This window comes from Equus caballus, chromosome 18, assembly GCF_041296265.1.
Source record: "Equus caballus isolate H_3958 breed thoroughbred chromosome 18, TB-T2T, whole genome shotgun sequence".
In the NCBI taxonomy this organism is placed as follows: domain Eukaryota; kingdom Metazoa; phylum Chordata; class Mammalia; order Perissodactyla; family Equidae; genus Equus; species Equus caballus.
The window spans coordinates 15784802-15808773 of NC_091701.1; the positions used below are offsets into that span (position 1 = coordinate 15784802).

The window sequence follows — 23972 nt, forward strand, 5'->3', positions numbered from 1 at the left end:
AAATATAGCACATCTACTACCTTTGTGATCTGTTCTCATTTTTAGTCATATTTTATTATATACTTTTGGTTCAAAGTTCACTTTGCATAAGAAGATAGCCATATTCTTTAAAGAAATAATCAACAGCATTATTTGCAGAGCTAGAGGAATCAACTGCTGAATTTATGAGTGCATGTTACTGCAACCTGGAAAGAGTCAAGTACAATACTTATCCCATTAATACGGAAAATGAGCTGCAAACATTAAACATCACCTATTACTTTTATCTTTATCTTGTTGTTTCATTGCATCTTTTCTCCTCTAAGATGGGGTCCAAAAGTGATTGTTCCCAGGCAGATTGTGTTGGTGGTTTGTCCTGTTTAGGAATATAAAAGGAGAGCTAGAACTAGAGCATGGGATAGTTAAAGAGAAGACCATGCAGAGTTACCCAAGGGCAACGGTGGGTAGGAGCTCATAGCTTTTCCACTCGAGATTATAGACAAAGCTTCTGCACTTTGATGAAGGACACTTTGACCCGTGAACTTTACAGGACTCTCTATCCTTGCTCTAGCTGCACTCTTACTCATGGGGCAAAGATTCCATGAAGCTTAGGGGCTGTCATAGTTATCTTTTGATGATATAGTCATCAGGAGTCCACACCTCCTGATTTCTACCTGAGCCCACTTCCAGAGCCTGTGAGAGTTCATTTTTGGGGTCATTCCTCCTTAGGACGGGTCAAGCGACCTGTATGATCATCTCTGGGCCTAATGAGCAGCAAGGGATAAATGTTTGTGGGAGCGTGTAAACATTTTCAATATGTAGGCTGGAGTATCCATACATGTTTCCTTGAGGCTCCTCAAGACCCTAAGTAAGGGGGTTGGACACAGGGACAGATGCCAAGTGCTGGTTGTCTCATGCAACTGAGTTTTAGTGCAGAACTCTAAGGAGTCAGATAATTCTCAATTCAAACTTGACTTTCCAGATCACTAGGGAGATACCATTGTCAAGATAGGAGGGTAGAATGTATTTTATTTAATGATATGCCAACTTGATTTATGAATTAAATATTTAATGTGAAAAAGTATCTCCATTTATATTCTTGTTCTGGCCCGAAAAACATTATGACTGGTCCTGTTCTGATAATATAACTCTTGCTAATGGGGAGAGACACATTATATAATCTGAATCATTTGAGAGAAATGATGAGCAGAATTGGATAGGCAAAGTGGCTCAGAGCTTGAAGAGTGAAGATCTGTTGGAGGCTGAAGTCATGATTCAGAACGTCTATAGAACCATCATGAGCTAAGAGAGACAAGGGAAGCCAGAATAGACAAGAGAGTACCACCAGTCTCTATTTAGTGCAGATGAGAGATCTCAGTCTGGGCTCCACCAGTTTTGGAATTCAGCCATTAAGATCAAGAAAGAGAGCAGCAACCACAGGGATACAGGATAAAAATGGTTGAGTCCAGAGATGCCAGAATGCATGATAATGCATGGATCTTATCTCAACCAACCCTTCCCCAGATGCCACTTTATGGTGAGAATCAGGAGAGAGGGATGAGCTGAGAGATTGAGCATTTTTAACCAAGGGAGTCAGCATTTCCAAAGGGAGAGCTGAATCTAGTGTATTAGAGGTTAATACAATAGATTAGACACAAATGAGCCAACAAAAAGTATGTTTTTCCACTACTCAGCAGGTGGTGGCTCATAAGGAAGATCAAATAAGTTAAAGAAAACATAAATTACATTTTCCCTGTATATTTAAGGTGAAGTATTAGCAGTTTTGTGACAGCACTAGACATGGATAAATATTTGTGTATATATTACTCCTATATATTTAAAGAGATGGCTGCTGACAGTATTATGATCCTTTATCCAAGTTCCTTCCTTTCTACAAACCTCAGAAACCAATTATTCAAGTATCTCTTTTGGGTTTCATTGATCTTAAAAACCTGATACTCAACACTTACAGCATCATAATTCTTTCAGCTTAAAGAAATCACATAAAAAATAAATAGCTATCAGTGCCTTGCCAAGATTTGGTATTTACCATGTGTCAGATGCCAAGCTAGGTATAAGAACCTCTGAGATGAATCAGTCATGGATGCGGTCCTCAAAGAATTTACAAAGAAAAGTAGATATAGAAACAAGATGCTGTGTTGGCATAAGGAAGGAGTGTTCAATTCTCCCTCAGAGGAATATGAATAATTTCCAAATGTGATTGACATTGGAGCTGAGTGGCTATTCCGCCTGCTTGGGCAAGGCCATTTAAGGTAGAGGAAACAGCTTAAATAAAAATGCAAAGGAGTTAGACAACTTACCATGGTTCAGGGACTGTCTCAGTAAATTAAAACTGTTATAACAAATTACCATGGATGGAGTGGCTTAAACCAGAAACATTTATTTCTCTCAGTTCTGGAGGCTAGGAAGTCAAAGATCAAGGTGCCATCAGAACTGGTGTGTAGTGAAAGCCCACTTCCTGGTTTGCAGAGGACTGTCTTCTCATTCTATCTTCACAAGGAGAAAAGCAGAGATAAGGAAAGCAAGCTGTCCAGCCTCTTTTTATAAGTGCACTAATGCAATTCATGAGGGCTCCACCTTCATGACATAATTAGCTCCCAAAGTTCCCACCTCCCAATACCATCACATTGAGGGTTAGGGTTTCAACACATTAATTTGTGAGAAACGCAAACATTCAGTCTATAACAGGGACCAAACTATTAAATACTGTCAAGTTCTGTAATTGTTGATGATATGGACAGACTCCATATCATGAAAGACCTTGTGTGTCATACCGAGGGATTTGGATTCTAATCTAATAGGCAATAAGAAGTCATTAGAAGATTAAGCTAGGAACTAAAATAACCATTTTGATGTTATAATGATCATGTTCCTGCCCCAAGGTGCATGGATTAGAGGAAGGCAAGACTCTAAGGAGAATACCTAGAAGAAGCAGTAATCTAGGCAAAAGATGAGTGGAGTCTGAATTAAGGTGAAAGAAAAAGGATGACTGCAAGGGAAGTAGTCCAAGAACTAGTCATAAGGAGGTAGAACTGATTGAAATTGGATGCCACTTGGATGTAAGGGATTAGAAAAAGGGAGTCATGGAGGAATTCTTCATGATTGGCAGGTGATGGTATCCTTCAGCACAGTTTGGAAAACAGTAGAGTTAGTTAGGAACAATAGTGAGTTCAACTTTGAACATGTTGAGTTTGAGGAGCCTATGGGTAAAGTCTAAATTCTTTAGTGGAAAATCAGTAAAGTAAAGCAAGGTGTTAAATTCTCAAAATGTACAATTTCTGAAAGATGTAATTGAATAAAAGAAATTTCAAATTACCATGGGGTCAGAGAGGCCTATAAGAAAGGGCATTCAAGAATGCCTATTGCTTATGTGGTTGAAAGAGAGAAAGAAGAAGAGAGGGAAGAAGGGAGAAAGGGAGAGAAGAAGATTGGAAACGACTATAATCAATAATTATTCCACAATCAGAGCATCAGAGCAAAGGAGACATAATTTCTTAGTGTGTAAATAAAAATTGGAAATTTCTTTATTATAATACTTCCAGTTGAAATACATAATACACAGAATTGTCTGTCAGAGAAAGACGGGCCACTATTTTTAAAATCAGCTTTCTTTAGGTATAAATTATATATAATAAAATTCACCCATTTTAACAGTATAGATCAATAAGTTTTGACAAACATAGGTAGACATGTAACCACCATTACAATCAGATATGGAACATCTCAACTACTCCAAGAAGTTCCCTTTTAGTCACTAGGTTTTAAGTTTTACTGAAAAAGAAAAAAAACAAAGAAAAAATACTACTCTGTTTGAGAGCATTTGGGGCTTTTAAGATGACAAGATATAAGGACACACTTATTTTATTCACTTTTTTATCCTCGACATAAAAGGCACAGAGGAGCTAATCAATAAAAATTGGTTAAATAATGAATTTTGCATTCGTGAATACACCTCTATTGCATTTAATTTCATCTTTCTTTTGGGATATGTATTCAAAATGCACTCTACAGGCAATCCTCCATTTCTCTGAAATTTAATCTGAAATGGCCACTCCTAACTCGTGATGTGAAAGGTTCCTGCTCTCATATGGAATCACCTCATGTATAAGCAGACTTTCTTTAGGCCAGTCAATATCTCCTGACCAGCTTCATTTTACAGCACTCCAATTGTTCACCATGCGCACCGACTCCTTTCTCTTCCCATTCACAAGCCTAGCAGTGGATGAGTCAAATTTATGTTCATTGCAACCCTGCAATGACCTTTGTCTGCCATTTCCCAGGATTCTGGGAGAGCGGCATGAGAGAGACCCAGAATCAAACAGTACAGTCACAACTAGATGGCAGCTACCTTGTCAAGATGATGCAAGTTTTCTAGAGACATGCACAGGCAACTGGCCAAGAAAAAACAGCTAATCAGAGAATTTCAGAAGCCTGACTATATTTGTAAAGAGAAATGATTAACTTTGTTAAGCATTTTCAAATTCCTGCAAGAAAAGCACTCTGTAAATCTACATCTAAATAATGTGTTTTAAAACACAAAATCAAGAAGACTGCCTTTTTAGCCAGGGAATGTCACCTTGGGAGATATTACTTGAGTTCAAATAGATAAAACTCCTGGTATTTCATTACATCTCTTCCATTTATGTGCCAGAAGAGAATAACTAACAGGGAGAGAAAGAAAGGTTTTATATTTTCAGGTCGTTATGAAAAATGTAATCCATTCATACAACAGAGTGTGTGATTACTTATGTGGACACAAGGTAGAGTTAATGGGCCTCTGAAATCTATTATATCAGTCACTAGAAAGTACTTATAAAGCTAAAATTTGAAACTTACATCACCACTGAATATTCAAATGAATTCTACGGTTACTAATTCCAAAAAGGAAAATTACTACATTTATTGCTATACGCTGAGAAAAAAGAAAAAAAATTAAATATAGTGTTCCATCCTTGAGGACAAATTCTACATCCTATTTGGCTTTATACCCCCATCGTCTAGCATAGTGACGTTCAATATATATGAACAAAGGTGTTCAATAGACATGTTTCCTTATGTAAGCCTTGCGAGTAATAATACCTCAGGGTGGCCTGATGACACGGTCATCCTTTCCAATTTTTTTCTTTTAACTTTAGTTGTAGGGCTAAAATTAAATCTCAGAAGTTCCAAAATAATCTCAATTACTCAATTTTTGGAAGTTGGGAAAACTTTATTTGGAAATAGACATACTAATTTGGATTCATATTGCATTCAATTTTTGATCTCCAAAATTTCGATCTTTGTTGATCTCTTTCCAGGGCATTTCAAGGCTCACCTCTCCTCCAGTTGCCTTTTTCATCTTACAGAGCACTCAGTTAAGGGGAGGGCTGGTAGGCACTCCAGGAAAATTGAGTTTACTGCACATTTTATGTTTCAGAATGCTAACATTGCCTGCATGGAAGAATAAAAGGATCAATTATAGACATGATAATGGAATCATAGAAACTGCCTCTCATGTTGTTAGAAAACTTGAAAATCAAACTTGAAAAATGAGAACAGATTTATCCCAGACTTTGACAATTGACTGCATATATCCGCCAAATCATCAATGTGACTTCCAATGAGTTTCCACAGGTGCTAATCAATGCTAGCTGTTGCAGTGGCAGTTGTCAACTGCATACATTGCCTCTACCATAGCATACACCAGATCACTGAGATTGTCTCTTAGCCTCTGCTATTAGAATTTAGGCAAAAAGGAAAGGGCTAAGTCTTAATTACGTTAATATTCCTTGTGATTAGAAGAAAACTCAGCGAAATCTAAACCAAGCATGTGTTGTTTGTACATTTTATGTTTAACATTATCAGAGTATTCATACTATATATTCAAAAAAAGAGGTGAACAAGTGATATATGTATACTACATATTCAAAAAAAGAGGTGAACAAGTGATATATGTAAACAGGCAATGTACGTACAGAGGATATGAATATTACAAATACATCTTGTTTTGTTCCTTTCATTTTAGAAAGTTATTTTTTGCAACTAGAAGGACCTGCAACTAAGATATACAACTGTGTACAGGGCGGGTTTGGGGAGATAAAGCAGGGAAAAAAAAAGTTATTTTTCTTGTTACTGGTCCTCTATATCGTAGTTTATTTTAATATACCTGATAATCACGAAAGTCTCAATATCCCAGCAACTCTCAAAGTTAATCATTAGAGAGCTCAATTATGCACACACACAGTCAATAGTGTTTGATCATGGTTTGTACATTTGAGGACATCTCAGTTTCCACTCTTCATGACAAAAGAAAATAAGCCTAAATAAATCACAGCATCAAGAGCTTAAAATGACATTTACTTATGTCGTTTTAAAATGTAGACATTGAAATTAACGAGAGAGAAGTTAAATCCGTAGCAACATTATCAAGAAAGAAATGTACATAATCTAAGTTCTGGAGTGAATACACTGCTGTGAGGAAATCCAGGGCAAGGCTAAAGTTCAGAAAAAACGTGGATGCTCCATGAGTCAGTAGGTGTCAACTGATCATTAAGTTGAAATGCATTATTTTGCTCTACTAATCACCAAATGTACAAAAATTTCTAATATAACTAGAGAGATAGGTAGGATGACATTAGATACTGATTGAGTCTTCTGATTAACTCATAATCAATTTTAAACATATCAGTTAAGCATCTCTAAAGTGAATATTAGACGTACTTTTAACCGGGTGAGTAAAAGCTAGTAAGCACTGATATAGTATTTTTCATGATAGTTCTTCAAAATTGCCACGTTGAATATTTATTCTTGTTATACTAGACTATATATATCTATATTTACACATATATATATCTGATATTTACACACACACACAACTGATCAGATATTGACTTTTACTGAACCCAAAATGTACCAGGTAAAAATAATTAGTTGAATAAAATCTCTTCTCCTATAGTTTCCCCTTCACTTTCCTTCCTTTTAAGAGTTGAGATAAGAATGTAGAGAGTGGTTGAAGGTTTCATTCAACAAGATGAAACTTTCTAAATATGTCTATCTTTAGATTTTTATTTAGTCTAAGAAGACCGTCTAGCTATATATACTGCACAGATTTATATGTTTTGTTTATCCATTCACCAGTTGATAAACTTTTAGACTGTTTCCGGTGGTGGCTATACAAAAAATGCCCTTATGAGCATTCCTGTACAATGTGTCATTGTGCTTGGCCATATACCCATTTTTGGAATTGCTTGGTCATCTGATTAGCATATAGCTAACTTTTAAAGAAACTGTCAAATTGTCTCCCAAAGTGTTGCACTATTCTATTTTCCCACCAGCATTGTAAGAAGGCTCTAGTCTCTCCACATCTTTGCCAATAGTTGGTAATGTCTTTTTGATTATACCCATTCTTGTAGGTACCTAGTGGTATCACATTGTGGTTTCAATTTGCATTTCCTTAAATAATAATAATGTTGAGCACCTTTCCATTTGCTTATTATCCATTCATATGTCTTCTTTGGGGAAATATCTATTAGAATCTCTTCCCCCTTTCTTAAATTATGTTGTGTGTTTTCTTAATATTGACTTTTCAAATATATTCTAGACATAGTCTTCATAAAATAAAAGCTCAGCAATATTTTCTTCCTGTCTATGATTTATCTTTTCATTCTCTTAGCAGTGTTCAGTCAAGTTTATCAATTTTCACTTTTAGGGATCAAGCTTTTGGTGCGATATTTAAGAACTTTTGTCTAAACCAAGATAACAAAGATTCTCTTATAGGCCTTCCTCTAAAAGTTTTGTAGGGTTGGCTCTAACATTTAGGTCTTGTATATGATTCATTCTCATTTTTTTTTTTATCTTGTGAGATAAGGGTCCAAATTCAGATTTTGCAAGTGGATATACAATAGTCTTATCACCACTTCTTGAAAATACCATCCTTTCTCCCATTGAATTGCCTTGCTACCTTGGTTTTGTAAATCAACTGAGCATGAATCTTAAGACCTATTTCTGGACTTGCAATTGTGTTCCACTGATTTATATGCCTATAGTTATGCTGGCACCACACTCTTAATTATTCTAGCTTTATAAAGTTTTATAATCAGGTAGGGCAGCTCTTCTAATTTCTTTCTTCATTTTCAAAATCATTTTGGTTATTTTAGGTCCTTTGAATTTTCATATAAATTTTAGGAGCAGCTTGTCAATTTGTGCCTCCAAAAAAAGGCCAGCTGGAATTTGATAGGAATGGCATTGAATCTTTAATTTGTCTCAGCAATAGTTTTTAGTTTTCAAGCACAAATTTTGTGCCTCTTTTGTTAACTGTGTTCCTAGGTCTTTTGTAATTATTTTTTTCTCTGATTTATGTGTTTAGAAATCTCTCTTAAAAATTCCATAGCACTATAATACTTTACCCTCCTTTGCATAATTTTATGCAGCCAGAAGTATATTTGAAGGATTTATAATAGCATTGACCTATATTTAATATTTTTATTGATATATAATTGACATATGGCATTATGTTAATTTCAGGTGTACAACAATGATTCAATATATGTATGTATTGTGAAATGATCACCACAATAAGTCTGGTTAACGTCCATCACTATACAGTTACAAATATTTTTTCTTGTGATAAGAACTTTTAAGATATACTCTATTAGCAACTTTCAATTAGCAACTTTCAAATATACAGTACAGTATCATTACTACAGACACCATTATTAGCTATAGTCACCCTACAACTTATTTCTTTTATAAGTGGAAGTTTGTACCTTTTGACTACCATCACCCATTTTGCTCACCCTACACCTCCTGCCTCTGGCAACCACTGATCTGTTCTATCAATGAGTTCGATTTTTTTTTTAAGACTGCACATGTAAGTGAGATTGTATGGCATTTCTCTTTCTCTGTATGACTTATTTCACTTAGCATAATGCTGTTGAGGTCCAACCATGTTGTTGCCAATGGCAGGATTTCCTTTTTATTATTTTATTTTTATTATTCTTTATTTTTGATGTTAAATCATCAAAACATTTAGAGTTTTGGTACAAAAGTTTGCAAAAGTGAAACATTTAGAGAAGTTTGTAAAAAAAGCAAGAAAAGTCTCTACGGGAATAATGCATGTCTGCAAAAAAGTTAGAAAGACAGAAATGCTGGGGAAGAATAGAGGCATGCACAGAAACTTTGCAGGTGGAATCGCAACCTATTTCCATGTCTGAGAAAATGGAAGAGTCCAGTCATCTTGTGTGTCATCATTATCCTAAGTACTTACACCCAGGAGGCAATTACACAGATAGTCCTACTCACAGTGAACCAGGTTCAACAGGGCTTGACTTACATCAGGGTGGAAAAGAAAACCTTACAGATTAGAAAGTGTGGGGCACAGGCCCTATTTAGACAACTTGTTTAAATTGAATGCCCAGCTTTTTGAGCATGCTCCAGCATTTGTGGGTAGTCGTTGAGAGTCACCATGAATCCACGCTACAACTAAATGAAATTTCCTGCCCTTGGTCAAGGCAGGTGTGCCCATATAATAACCCCTACAAGATCAAGGATAGAAGGACAACAGAAGCCTGACAAGCATATTAGTTCAAAATGAGTGCAAATTAATATAAATAAGACGAAAGAGCAGGCAGAGTAATGAGAGAAGAGAACTGAATGAGAAGATCTGTATCTGCTACTAACAAAGTGGAGGATCTTAAATCATTGACGTTGGCTCCCCTGGTTCCCATTCATTAACCCTTAAATTGGTCTAGGTAAACAGGATAGACTCTAATGTCACTTCTGGTTCAACCTTCCTGGGATTTAATGAATGTCCACCACACACACACACACACACACACCCCTATGCAATTAATACTTTGTTCCTTCAAAAATGATAGATTTATCCTAAATTTCTCTGTATAGAAAATGTATAATGTTTAGCTTTGTACTATATATGGATTTTTATCATTTTAAAGTATTTAATACATCATTGTTCCTCCTTAAATAAAAAAATATTTAAAACTAACCAGTATACAAAGCAAATACTATTTGCTGAAGATGAATAAAATACTTCTTAAAAGAAATAATCTTCAGAGTACCTAAATCCAAGAGGCTAATTGTGCTTTCTTGATTTTCAGCTGTCTTCCACTGACAACATTTTTAAGTAATTTCTTTCAAATATAATGTACTGAGAATAGTAAATGGGAATTTTAATTTTGTCAACACACCTCCAAATATTTCACCACCTAAAAGAGCTCGAGGACAAGCGGCAAGATTCCTCTGAAGAGTTTGACGTACTGATGAAATCTTTGAGGATGCTTAACAACATTTAGGGAAATCTTGGAAGTCTTATTCAAATAAAACCTTCTTCGTTAGAAGTTTATTAAAGAATAAATCATATATATCTAAACTCTATATCGTTTTAGCCTTTCCCACTTAGTTCTCATTATTCATCCTCAATAATTGAAAAGTTTATTATATTGCCACTTTTTAATGAGCATTTTTAAGTGATAATTCCATTGAAACAGATGATAGGATTTTTGAAACAACGACAATGCCTGTGAATAGATGCTGCAAGCAATACAGTAGGAAGACCAATGGCTCCCGAGTCAGACAGCCCTGTCCTGTGCTTTGTCATCCAGTAGGTTTGTCATTTGTGTCGAATCACAATTTACAAGCCTCAGATTCTTCATGAGTAAGATGACCATAAGAACAGTAGTCCTTATAGCGTGTAATTTGATAGTAAATAAAATTTTATAAACTAAAGAATTCTATGTTCATATTTTTATCGTCTCCCATTGTAAATATTACAACAAATAAAATCTTCAAAAAATGTGCAGAGATGTATGGTTAAGAAAGACAGACAGATAGAGGTAGATAACTTGGAAAGGACTGTGTCTACAGAACTCAGCACAATTGCCTGACCAGAGAGTCAGTAAATGGTTTGGCAGCCTCTCCCGGCTAAAAGATATACATTAAACACAAAGCAAATATTCAGGGCTATGAAGAAGAACAAGTGTATGTCATATTTTATCTCCTGTTTGTCTGCCTTAGTGATCCCCATAACATGGTGGTGGAAAAAAAATGGAAGGGTAGTGTCGACTATATCCTTGCCTTGGAGTCTTATTGTTAAAGTTTGCTATTTTTTTTTTTTTTTAGAGATCGTCACCTGAGCTAACATCTGTTGCCAATCTTTTTTTTTTTCCCTTCTTCTCCCCAAAGCCCCCCAGTACATAGTTGTAGGCCTTTCTGGCTCTGCTATGTGGGATGTCACTTCAGCATGGCTTGATGAGCAGTGCTAGGTCCATGCCCAGGATCCAAACTGGTGAAACCCTGGGCTGCTGAAATGGAATGAGCAAACTTAACCACTCAGGCACAGGGCCAGTGCCTAAAGTGTGCCTTTTTATTATTATCTTAAGTATTGCCTTTTACTTTGTATCTTATATTTTAATGTTTCTTTGTTTTGTATTTTTTTTTTCACATCGAAGTTTTACATTTAAAAGAAAAAACCTTGAGGGCTTTATTTAACCAGATTCTAGATAATTTTCTGTAGTCTAAGTGTCACATATTTGAAAGTATCAGAGAATTAAGATTCAAGAGGCCTCAATTTATGCCTTTATTCTGCTAATGAATAATCCCTGGGCTTCAGAAAAAATAAATTCACTTCTCCGGCTTTTATTTTATTTGTTCCTGGATAATGAAAGGATGATTCCAGACCCAAAATTCCCTGAAATTAATCATAATTTTTACCATACATACTTCTTGACTATACAATAGCCTAATTTTCATGTAATTTCTATGACTGCCTCACTATCGACACTCATGAATTCCTATTACATACGTGCTGAGAGTCTGATGGAGGGCCTGTGACTTACACCTTTGCAGTAGTGCAGGAATACTTTTCAATCTCTGCTAGCTTCGTATGGAGCTTAATGTAAAGAGGACATCAAAGTCTCTCTTTACCTTCCAAAGGATGCAGCCTCTTGATTCTGATTCCAACATTTTGGACAAGAGCTGGGATGTGTGCATCACAGGACCCCAAATCTGATGTCCAGAAGTCACTAACACCTTACTGTTTTACACATTCATATGCCAGACACATGTAGGGATAACATTCAACTGGCCCTAATCAAGAGAGAAAATGAAGATAAACCATTCTCAGTTCATGTCCCATACTGTGAAGTGCCAGGTTCAGCATCAATGTTAAAAGTACAGTGAATGCTCAGACCAGAGCACTGTTTTCCTTTTCCTAGTTAATAGAATTACTTCAACCACTCAGATCAACTAGACTTTATTTACACTCCTAATTCTTGTTTGTCCTCTCAGCGTATGTTGCTCTGATAATTCTTCCTAATAGGAAGCAACATCAACAATCTTCCTGTTTTATTAAAATTTCCAACAGTAAAATGAATGGTCTATTGGCCTAATCCCATGGCTCTCTCCCGGTACATCTTGCACCAAATGTTTTCCCAAATGTACTAGCTGACTCATTTAGAAATATTTTTCTCCTGTTACAATTATAGTATGAAAAAAAACTTCATGGTACATTTACAAGTCAACTGAAGAAAGCAGAGGCATTAGCCCCATCTCAAATATATTATTTAATTTGCTCAAAACTCCATCATTTCATTTTCCTTTTATACAGAAATCCCTTAAAAAATATTTAATGGATTCATTCAGTCTTTTATTCATTCAACAAATGTTTATGGAGTGCCTTCTGTGTGGCCAGCACCACTCTAGGCATGAGAGAGAAACTAAAACAAATGAATTTGCTGACACATGGTGCTATTATTCTACTGGAAGAGACAGAAAATAAACTAACAAAAATTATATTAAAACCTCAGATAGTGATAGTTGCTATGAAAAGAGCGACGGGGAGAGCTATTTCAGAAAGTGTGGTCTGAGAGGGCACGTCTGTGGACCTTTCAGCTCAATAGAGCCTTGAGTGAAACAGTCAGCATTTTTAAATTTATCCATGCATTTTCAAAACACTTCTGAATTGATATAAAAATTGAAGAATTCATTCAATAAATATTTCTTGAGTACCTTTTCTACATGTAGTAATGTTTGTGAATATTGGGTTCCTTTTTCATGATAAGGATTCCATATCTTGAAGTTTCCTTGTCCAGCAACAGCAGGTGATACTTTTCTTCACTCAGTAAGTTCTCTGAATGTCGGGTTGCATTTTCTTTACGATCAGGATTCTGTCTTGAATTAGTTTTGCTCCAGCAATAGCAGACCACACTTGAGGGACGGGACGGGAGGTTGGCTCCACTGGCTTCTCACTTCAAAGGGACATGCTATCCCTGCTGTGCTGAAGTAGAGTTGTAAAGTTTCTCTAACACAGGTCTACTTTTGTTGTTCTTGTTTTGTTGTTGTCATTGGCTTGCTTTTATCTGGCACTGTCTTGTTCTTTGATAGCATTTTAGTCAAACAGGGCCTTATTCTTTTCAGCTGGCTTCTTTCTTTCCTTATCCCACCAGCCTCTAAGGGACATCTTCACTTTGCAAAGAGCCTACTTCTTCCCCAGAATGGAAGCCTTCAAGTCTGCCACTTCTTGTCCTGTGCATATTCCAGGAGGTCGCCTCTGGCCTTCCCAGAAGCCAATCATTTGATTAACCATGAGGCAGGCCTGTTCTCAGTGCTTCTCACACTGAGAGGAACACCTCAGTGTGGATTATCCTCTTCTGTCCAAATCTAGATGGCCTTATTTCTATTCCAATATCAGCCACATCTTACAACCCTCTGCTCTCTTTGAAACACACCAGTGGACCTGGGCCTGCAGCCAGCCAAGTCCTGCCTAGGAGACCCTGAGAGGAGACCCTTACTCAGGAGGAGGAGAAGGAATGAAGCTTCCCCAGACAGACACAAACTGGAAACAAAGTGTAGGAACCATCAGAGGGAGCCGACTGCTGACTCCAGGCAGAGACAGATCAGATGGAGGAAGAAAAGGCAGAGCTGGAGTCTGAGACCACAAGCTCCAAAGGAGAAGGAGCGTCTGGAGTTTGTGCTGGGGGCTCACAAACCGGGCTGCAGGCTCCCCCACAAAGAGGGGCCCCGGCCAGGCCCACTGATGAAAGTAAGAGATTTATGGGGGCGGCATCCACTGAAGAAGATGGATTCAGTTGGCTGCTGCCTCCCTCCCATCCCCCATCCCACCATCTCTGCCCTTCCAGAGCAGCCAAGATGCACCCTCAAAACTTGATAGCTTCAATCTTTACACACAGTGAAGTTCAAGTCCTCAGCAACCCCTTAGTCTTTGTTAACCCCTCGTACACTTCCTCATTTGTCCTCACCTGCCTGGAGGTGGAGGTGTCGGCATTTAGGGAAGCTCGACACAGCCATAGTGACCAGCTTTCTGACCCCCTGAATTCACCCTCCCTTCTTGTTCTGTGAACCCCTTAGACACAAAACAAACACACAAGAGAGAGAGATTTGGAAGACGAGGCAGAGGAGAGAGAGCAAGAGATAAAGACTGCATGTGTCCTCCCTGGCTCTCTTGTCTAACCCTCTGCCAACACTGCCATTGGACAGGAGGACCTCCTTGTGTTTTGTGCCCTCTCTGGTTTCTGTGGCTGGGAGAGGCCAGAGAGCTGGTGACTTTAGGGGCTGGCAAGGGGTGGGGGATGGACACCTCTAGCTGACTGTTGGACTTCTCACCTCAACCAACCTCTGGGGAAGGCTGGGTGGGGATGATGCCCACCTTTAGGCTGGAGGAAAAGGGGTAGTAGGGACAGGATGCGGGGTGGGCTGGAGTCCTCTCTTTAGAGGCCCACAAAGGAAATGCCACACACCCCTCACAATGTTTCCCATACCCACCCTTTCGGTGAGTGACTAGGCTAATTCTCCCGGCTCCTCTGACCTCAGCATATTTATCCAACATTTCCATGTGGTTAGATCCTAATTTGAACTGAGCACCCCTTTAGAGGGAAGTTGATTGTCCTATGATAATCTCTGTCCCCCAACTCAGATTTATTTTGAAATAGAAACCTCGCCTTCACCGTCTAAATGGCTGTGATTTGAATTTCTCACTTCCTCAGGATCCCTCCAAATTCAGCCTCCAGCTCCTTTTTGTGATTACACATTATTGCAGGCCTCCCTGCCCCTCCTTCAGCCTCCTTTCCCGGACATCCTTGTTGAGCCTCTCTGATCCAGGCAGCAGGGGCCCTGTGATGCCTGTTCTGCTAGAGTGTTTTACACTGTGAAATGAGCTGGTGGAGTGTGGGGTGGAGGTTGGTGGGACAGAACTCTTCCAGAAGGATTGTGCCCCTCACTCCCCAAAGCTTTTCCCTTGTCTCTCCTCCCTCCACTGCCTCCTTTCTCCCCTCACCAGTGAGTTAGACTCACGGGGGTGACAGTTGAGAGAGGGGTGACCATTATCTGTCTGCGTGGCCTTTTTCCTCAGACTTCCTGGCCCCAAGCCCTGGGCTTTTTCTTTCAAGGCCTGTCACCTTTCTCCAGCCTAGAAGGCTAACTTCTCCCTCCCCTTGACACTCCCATATCCTCTCTAGAAAAAGAGCAAGAGGAGGTTGCCAAGAGGCTCGACATTCTTCTGGAGAAGATTTAAGGGCTGAGGCCCACTCCCCAATATATTTGGACTGGCAAACGCGAAGGGGCTTGGCTCCCACCCTCCCAGCTTCCTCTCCCCCACCTTCCCCAGCCCCAAATCTTGGTTTTCACTCCCCTATGCCACCTTTCCCTGCGCTTCACCTCACGAGAATTTTATCATGAAGCAAACTGATATTTTTTAACCTCAGGGAACGGATCACGCTGCCCTCCTTGCTCCATGGAAAACAACATTCCACCTGCCGGATCACGCATGGGGCCCTGAACCCAGATCCCTCCCGCAGCTGTCTATTCTTTTCCTGGTGCCCCAAGGGCACTTATATCTATTATGTATAAATAAATAAATTATATACGGATGGGTGTGTGTGCACGAGTAGTGTGTGAGCACTTCTGCAACCTCGGCCTAGGTCGCATTGGCCCTCAAATCACGCAGTTGAATTGACACACTGCTTCTGGAAACTTTGAGTTACCCTGTCTCAGGCTGTCTTTTCTCTGGCTGTCTTTATCTGACTGTCTCTAGCTGTCTCTTTTCTGATTGTCTCGGCCCTCTGGTTGTTTCTGGCAGCCTCTTTCCGAGTGTCCCTCTCCCTCTGTCTTTTCTCTGCCTGTTTTTATCTGACCATTTCCATCTGTCTCCTTTATGACTGTCCCTGATCCTCCAGCTGTCTTCTAACTCTGGGTTCACTGGGGACATGAGATTTTATTTTTGTGAGTAAGCCTGAGGCTTACAATCTGCATCTTTGAGAATTCTGGATGCTGGGGTGAGACTGTGAGCAGGCCCTGCCCCTGCCGACCACAGGGATTTAGTTATTTATTGAATCCCAAGCCCTCCACCCAATGCTGTATTTACAATTCTCTTTCTGTATTTTGCACCTGACCCCCAAAGGATTGGGGCTGGCTGGCACCAGGCCAGCACCCTCGGTTCTGCACTCTCGCCAATAAAAAGCTCTTAAAAATTAAAACAAAAACAAAACCGAAAACTAGATGACATGATATCTAAAATCTCCTCTCTGAAGTCTACGTGATGTTGTGTTTATTTCAATACCAGCCCTATCGTACAACCTCCTGTTCTCTTTGAAATATACCTGTCTCAAGCTTGTTCCAACTGCATATTATTTATTGTCACCATCACCATCATCATTGTATCTATCACCTTTTGGAATACAACTGTGTTACTACCACACTGTTCAAGAATCTGTTGTTAGTGGAGATAAAATGTCCTTGACCATCAGTGACGCTTATCAGTTAGTATCAGCCAAATGTTAATGGGAATGTAAAGGCCTGCCAGCACAACTAACCTGTGGAAACATGCCACAGGTGCAGGTCTAGCTAAGGGTTTTAGAACGTGTAAGGATGTTTATGAACCTATCAGAATGCATTGCTGTTCCATTAGCAGTGATCTCTGCTTTTTAACTGCAACTACTTTTATCTACATGGCTCCTAGCAATCTGTTCTCAAATGAGATCTCCTATGACCTCAAAATGAGAAAACTAAAATACTTTGGAGTTTGTTTCAGAGACCTAAGAAACTGGAACATCTTCCTGCTCCATAACTAGGGCTTAGGAAAAGTTTTTGAAATATAATGAATGAGTAACTACAAAGAAAGACTTGGAAAGAAATGAATTCCCAGGGAAGACTGTGATTGACAGAGGATTCTACATAACAGAATTCATCAATGAGAATATTTTGATTTATTATTAATCTAAGACAAAATGAAAATTATATCCTTCACTTTCATAATTATTTTCAAAGGTCTCAGGAAAGAGCAGGTGGCTCAGTCTAATTTATGTGAAAATAAATGCCATTTTAATTACATGAGATTCATTAAATTGCTAAGTTTAGAATATAAACAGAATGAGTTACTATTTAAGTTCAAATTAAGATTAATCTATGAAAGTATTTATTCACTCTTTACTTTGAAAAAGAGAGGGAGAGGAAAAACACAGATGGGGGAGTGGGCAGGAAGTGAGAAGAAAAAAAAAAGGAAAGAAGAAGAAGAAAAGGAAAGACTGAAGTGACCAGAACTCAGATTCTGTTTAGACTTGAGATTGAATTCATTTAGGATTCCTATATTGAGTAAACATGGTGGAGTCGCTTTCTACTTGTTTCAGAGCACTTTACCACATACTGTGACAAGAAAAAAGGCAGAGCATGTTGTCTGAACATTAACTGGCGTGTGTGGAGGAGGAGATGGGGGGAGGGAGGAACTGGCACCAAGAATTTGTCCCTAGGGAATATTTGGCAATATCTGGCATCATTTTTGGTTGACACAACTAGGAGATGCTTCCAGCATCTAGTGGTTAGAGGCCAGGAATGCTGCTAAACAGACCACGATTCACAAGATAAGCCCCCACAACCAAGAATTATCTGTCTCAAATCTCAACAGTGCCCAAGTTGAGGAACTGACCTAGATCACGTGGAGGCCTTGCTAAAAACACAGATTGCGAAGTGTCATCCCCATACTTTTGACTCAATAGGTCTTAGAGGGGGCCCTAGAAGTTGCACTTCTAAGAAATTTCTTGGTATTCCTAATGCTACTTGTTTGGGAACCACATTTTGAGAACCATCATCTTGACTTAAGTCATTTTGATATAACCATTCATAAAACCCTACACTTCTCCACATATAGTATGTATCATATTTAGAATCACAAATGTAATGTCCATCTTCCCTTCTAGATTCTAAGCTCAATTAGATCAAGGGCAGTCTGTTCAGTACATCACTGCTTATTCTCATAACAGGAACTCAAATTTTCAGTGAATAAAAAAATATTTTATTTAAAGGTTTAAAATACTGCCATAAAGTTTCAAAGTCTAAGGTTTGAAGACCATTTCCTTTATAGAACAATGACAAAATGCTTCTCGATCATAGATTTTTAACATTAAGAGATAAAAATCTGGGAGAGGAGGATTTACCACCACTTGTATGTCTTCTACTTTGAAGGGTGAAACCATCAACAAAACTCTGCTCAAACTGTTTTAAGCTTTGATGAATTCACATTAAAATATTTAGACAAGTCATTGATACTAATGAAAATCAGGTGAATATCTCATGATTAGACTTAGGCTAACCAAATCAAAGAAAGGATTTGTTAGAACATAATGCTAAATCTTTAAAAAGGTTCTTTATTAGTATGAATGTAAAATAAAAAAGACAAACTGAAAAAGGATGAATAAGTAAAATAGTACACAATACATACCAATAGCCTGGATCCTAGTTAAACCCTCCCTTCTTGTCCAGAAAGTGCTATCCTTAGTTTTCTAATCCTGGATTCTCAGATGAAACTAAAGCCACATGGGGTACAGAACTGCTAAAGGCAACCATTCTTTGACAGATGATGGACCAAACAGTGGACCAAAATGCTCAATTCTTTCCCCTTACATTTCTCTCAATTATGAAACCCCCTCAAGAAAAAAAAAAAGTCTGTGGTGTTAGTTTTTAGTATAGTTGCAAGGTGGAATTACTCTAAGTACATTCAGAAAGTCAGACTGCATTCAGTAAATTTTCCTCTGGATTTGTGTCCATTTTGAAACCTGATATCTCTCAGTAATCATCAAAGGCATTAAATAAATGGCATCTTGATCTATTGACTTCTCTTTTGTAATCTACTCACATGTGAGTAACCAAAATAATCTTCCTAGAACACCGCTTTGATCTTAAGCAATGTTCCATTGAACACTGAATGTTATCAGGAAAAAAAAAAAAAAAAACACTTCTGACTCCAGAAATTCAAGAATTATGCTAAGAAACACTCCCACAATAACATCTAGAAATACTGGATGAAATACTACACATGCACACACTCACACAAAGATATAGTACAACTGTGCTTGGAAGATTGAAAGAAAAATAGAAATCTAGAGCAGTAGGCAGCAAAGCTGAATGGGAAGGACCATGGTAAGAAGGGGCAGGAGCCTGGGACTTAGTTATGAGAAAGGAATTGGATTTTGATGTCCATACAAGGCAGAGCTGAGACAACTGCACGGATCTAAGACTTCATGGGCATGCAATCCTAGCAAAGAAAAGATCTTCACTTCTCAATGCAAGAAATTAAGAAGCAACTTGTCTTGACCTGGTTTTGAGAAGAATTTTTTAAAAAAGAATGTGTCCCATGATAATTCAAATTGCTAGGTCTGTGTTCCTGTGTAAATTTGTAGTCTAAATTTATACTAACAGTGTGTGATTTCAGAAACTCAAAACCAAGAAATAGTCACATTTTAAGTGCTCAATAGCCACATGTGGCTAGTGGCTACTATATTGAACTTTACAGGTCTAGAATATGAGACAGGTAAGCGATATTGTGAACATAACCATAGGGCATCCTAGAAAATCATACTAATCATCTGTCATAAATATGAACAGGTGGAAGTAGAAAAGCTTCCTAGAAGAGAGAATAATTCACCTGACTCCAAACTGCAAATAGACATATATTGGTCACGTACAAAAGCCCTTCCCAACTTTCAACCCTCATGACTCCACATAGAATCTTTATCTACTGTCCAGTCCCACCCACATCATCTAGCTAAATCCAGGTCATATACACCCCAGCACACTGAAGCGTCCCGCTGGAAGTGTCCATTCCTGTCTCTGGATTTGTACAGCACTATAATTCAACTACATCTTTAGCTCTTAGCACTACATTTATTTATTTTCCATTTTTTTTCTTGTGACTAACTTCCATCATTTTATTTTATTGGGTTTAGTTTTATTATTCACATCAAAATCTTGCTGGTGTTAAAATAAGAAGTTGAACTGTGAAATAATAAAATATGCATAACACTAAATTAGAAAAAAGAAAAATACAGATAAAAGAGAAATAGCTAAAGAAAAGGAAGAATTGGAATAAAATAGATAAATGAAACTCTGTGTAGCTCTTATATTTGAATATGCCATTGAACTTTCTGAAAACCAATGTAAGAGAAAAACAGTGTCAGTCCCGTAATCCTGATTATCTTAATGAAATAAACATATTTGTTCTTTAGAGAAGAAAAATTTTGTTGTCACTAAAATTCATTTTTCATATAACTTATGGAGACATTATACACACACACACACATTACTTATCTTTCTAAGTGACAAATTGCTCCAGGGCACGTGGTTTATTTCATGGAAATAGTATCAAGAAAAATAATGATGTCAAAAGAACTAGTTGATTCATGAAATGAAGAGTTAGAATAAGCAGCACCTGAAGTATTTCTATTTGAATGAGTGCAATTACTACCGTAAAAATTAAAACCAGCAACTCCGTAATTTGATAGTGGGAACTCAACATAAACTAGAATTGAGAGGCAGCATAAAATTTCTAATATTGTCTAAAATGTTTATCAAGCTTTATATCATTTCTTTTTTTATAATATTTGGTCTATAGATTTCGTATCTTTAAATGTAATTTATTCCACATCTTCAATAACAGCTCCATTTTACGCTCAACTTAGAACAGCTATCATAAATACACGCATTGTAGTTTATATTTTACTTAAGGTTAATAAATAAAATCATTCCACACAACTGTATGAAAAACTAGATAATATTTTAATAAGAATTTCATTTGTTTCTAATAACTGCCACCGAGGAGAAAGACAAAAGTATCTAGATTCAGGGAAATTGAATTACATTCTTTAAACTCCAAATAAAACTGAATTTATTCCTCTGTAGTGAAGTTTCTGAAATTCTGTTTTGTTATCTGTGTTTGTGGAGTATATTTTTCAAGTTAAAAATATTTTCACTATTTTTTATTGTGATAAAGTATATATTATAAATTTTCCCATTTTAACCATTTTTCGTGGTCAGTTCAGCAGCATGAAACACCTTCATATTGTTGGCAACTATCACCACTATCCATCTCCAGAAGTTTTTTCCCATCTCAAACTGAACCTCTGCACCCATTAAACAATACTGCCTGTTACGGCCTACTCCCAGGACCTGGTAACTACTCTTCCACTTTCTGTCCTATGAACTTGACTGCTTTAGATATCGTGTATAAACGGAATCATATAATATTTGTCTTTCTGTGTCTGACTTAAAGTTAGCAATAATATTTTCTAAATTCATCCATGTTGTACCATGTATCAGAATTGCACTCCTGCTTAAAGCTGAACAATATCCCATTGCATGTGTATATCATGTTTTGTTTACCCGTTCATCCATAAATGGACATTTGAGTTGTTTCTACATTTTGGCTAGCTACTGTGAGTAATGCTGCTATGAACATCAGACATTGGTGTAAAAATATCTCGAGTCCATGCTTTCAATTCTTTGGGGTATATACCTAGAAGTGTGATTTCTGTATCGTATGGTAATTCTGTGTTTAATGTTTTGAGGAACTATCATACTGGCTTTCACAGAAGTCAGACCATTTTACATTCCCATCAGCAATGCACAGTTTCCAGTTTCTCCACATCCTTGCCAACACTTGTTATTTTACCTTTTTATTTTTGGTTTTTGATAATTACCATCTTAATGAGTATGAAGTCATACTGAACTGTGGTTTTGATTTGCATTTCTTTATTAGTATTATTTAGCATCTTTTCATGTGCTTATTCTCACTAGTTTTTGTGTATGTGAGGACGACTAGTCAATCTTCCTCTTTTTGCTTGTGGAACATCATCGTGGAGCAAACATCTGTGCCAGTCTTCCTCTATTTTATGTGGGACGCCACCACAGCATGGCTTGATGAGCAGTGCTAGGTCCGCAACCAGGATCCTAATCTGCGAACCCTGGGCCACTGAAGCTGAGTGTGCAAACTTAACCACTAAGCCACCAGGCTGGCTTCCAAATATATATATATATATATATATATTTTTTTTTTTTTACCGTATTTATTGTTTAATTTGAATGTCCATCCACATTAATGTCTATTTTTCCTCTTCATTTCATTTGAACCCCTAGTCATATAAAGGGACTTATTATTATTTTTAATGTATACTATAAAACAAAGAAGACTTTTAATCCTGAGGTAAATGAATGTCAGCTGTTTGGCACCATGAGGTGCATAAAAGCCATTTAATAAAATGAAATGCATGTTATAAAAGACGTTAAATTGTATTTGAATGAAAATTTAGACATAACAAAAGTGCTGTTATCATTTTTGTTCATGTTTTTTTAGTGACAGCTCTTAAAATACCACCGAGACTCATTTATCACCTTCAAAATTCACACCTATTTCCTGCTGAATGAACTTAAACATATTAGTCATATTCTTAATATATTTCACATGCCATAGTGTAAGCTGATATTTACTACATGATTAAGGTGTAGTGACGCTGGATTATCACTCTTTAAGTTGCCTTCTGTTTTCCTATCCAGTATCATTTTCCACTTTTAAAAGCACCACAGAGACATTTATCTGGGGAATTGTTGTAGTCATAAATAACTGAAATAATACTAAAGCTGTGTTTACGAATCCACACACTAGGGAACGAAACTCTGCTTTGCTCTCTTAGACTCAACCTAGATCATCAATTAATATAGTTCACTCACACAATGAATGGCACTGAGGAAGTTCCTCTTCTAATCACTTTCAATGTACTAGGATCCACAGACTCCCCTTTTGAATCTGTGTCATGATTTGAAATCTCCAGGCAAGGCCTGAGGTGGACTCCAGCTACTTGGGCCAATAAATATTGCATTGCATGTAAGGAGCGGCTCCAGAAAAAAGTGTCTGGTACCAGATGAGGGTGAGTGGAACACTGGGTCAACAGCTTCAATCTGCTCTATAAAGCGTAGAAATTGACAAAATATATTTCTTCTTTAAAGCTGGAAACCTATCTAGGTGGTTCGATCGAAGGGCGGTTTGCATTTGTAAAGGAGCAGAGTCCAGTTTGCTGCTTGATTTACACACTGGAGAAGAATAATTCACAGAGTCTCCCTGGCGGTATTAAGGGGCATCTTACCACCATTTTGGGTCAATTCAAACATCATCTTTTCCATGGAAATTGCTCACCAGATGAAATCACATAGGGGGCTGGCTTAGATGACATTTGAAGTCTCTCATGATTCTAAAAAGTCTGCATTTTGATATAATTCTCAATAAATTATATTCTGATTTAATTTCATGCATTTTTATTCAGCAATGAGACTCCTTGCTTCCTTTAGAGAAATATTGTACCTTGTATTTTACGAAATTGCTATATCTTACAAATGATTAAACACATTTCGATTTGGCTATTGATAGAGTGGTTATTAATTATTATTTTGGTAGAAAAATTAATTGAACTAAATACAGTTCAGGTTGAAAGCATTTCATATAAATCCAAATCCTTACTTTCAGACATAGTTTTGCACGAAAACTGAATGAAGTTTCAGAACTAGAAGAAGAAAAGTTCAAATTAGACAAGTAGCTTTCCATGTTTTTAAAACTCTCCAAGTCTTTGTTTTTCTCATTTGAATTTTTTATTACTGTCTTCTTTTAGTGCCATCCTGTCCTCTGCTGTATCCAAACATCAATACCA

At 37.5% G+C, this 23972-nt stretch overlaps 1 protein-coding gene and 1 pseudogene across 4 annotated transcripts in view; one reads left to right on the forward strand and one right to left on the reverse strand.

Moving 5' to 3' along the window:
- The window catches only part of LOC138918758 (protein FosB pseudogene), a 34055-nt pseudogene extending 19703 nt beyond the window's left edge, over positions 1 to 14352 (forward strand).
- Positions 1 to 23972, reverse strand: part of DPP10 (dipeptidyl peptidase like 10) — a 1231994-nt gene that overhangs the window by 327484 nt on the left and 880538 nt on the right. The gene's annotated exons all lie outside the window — the stretch shown is intronic.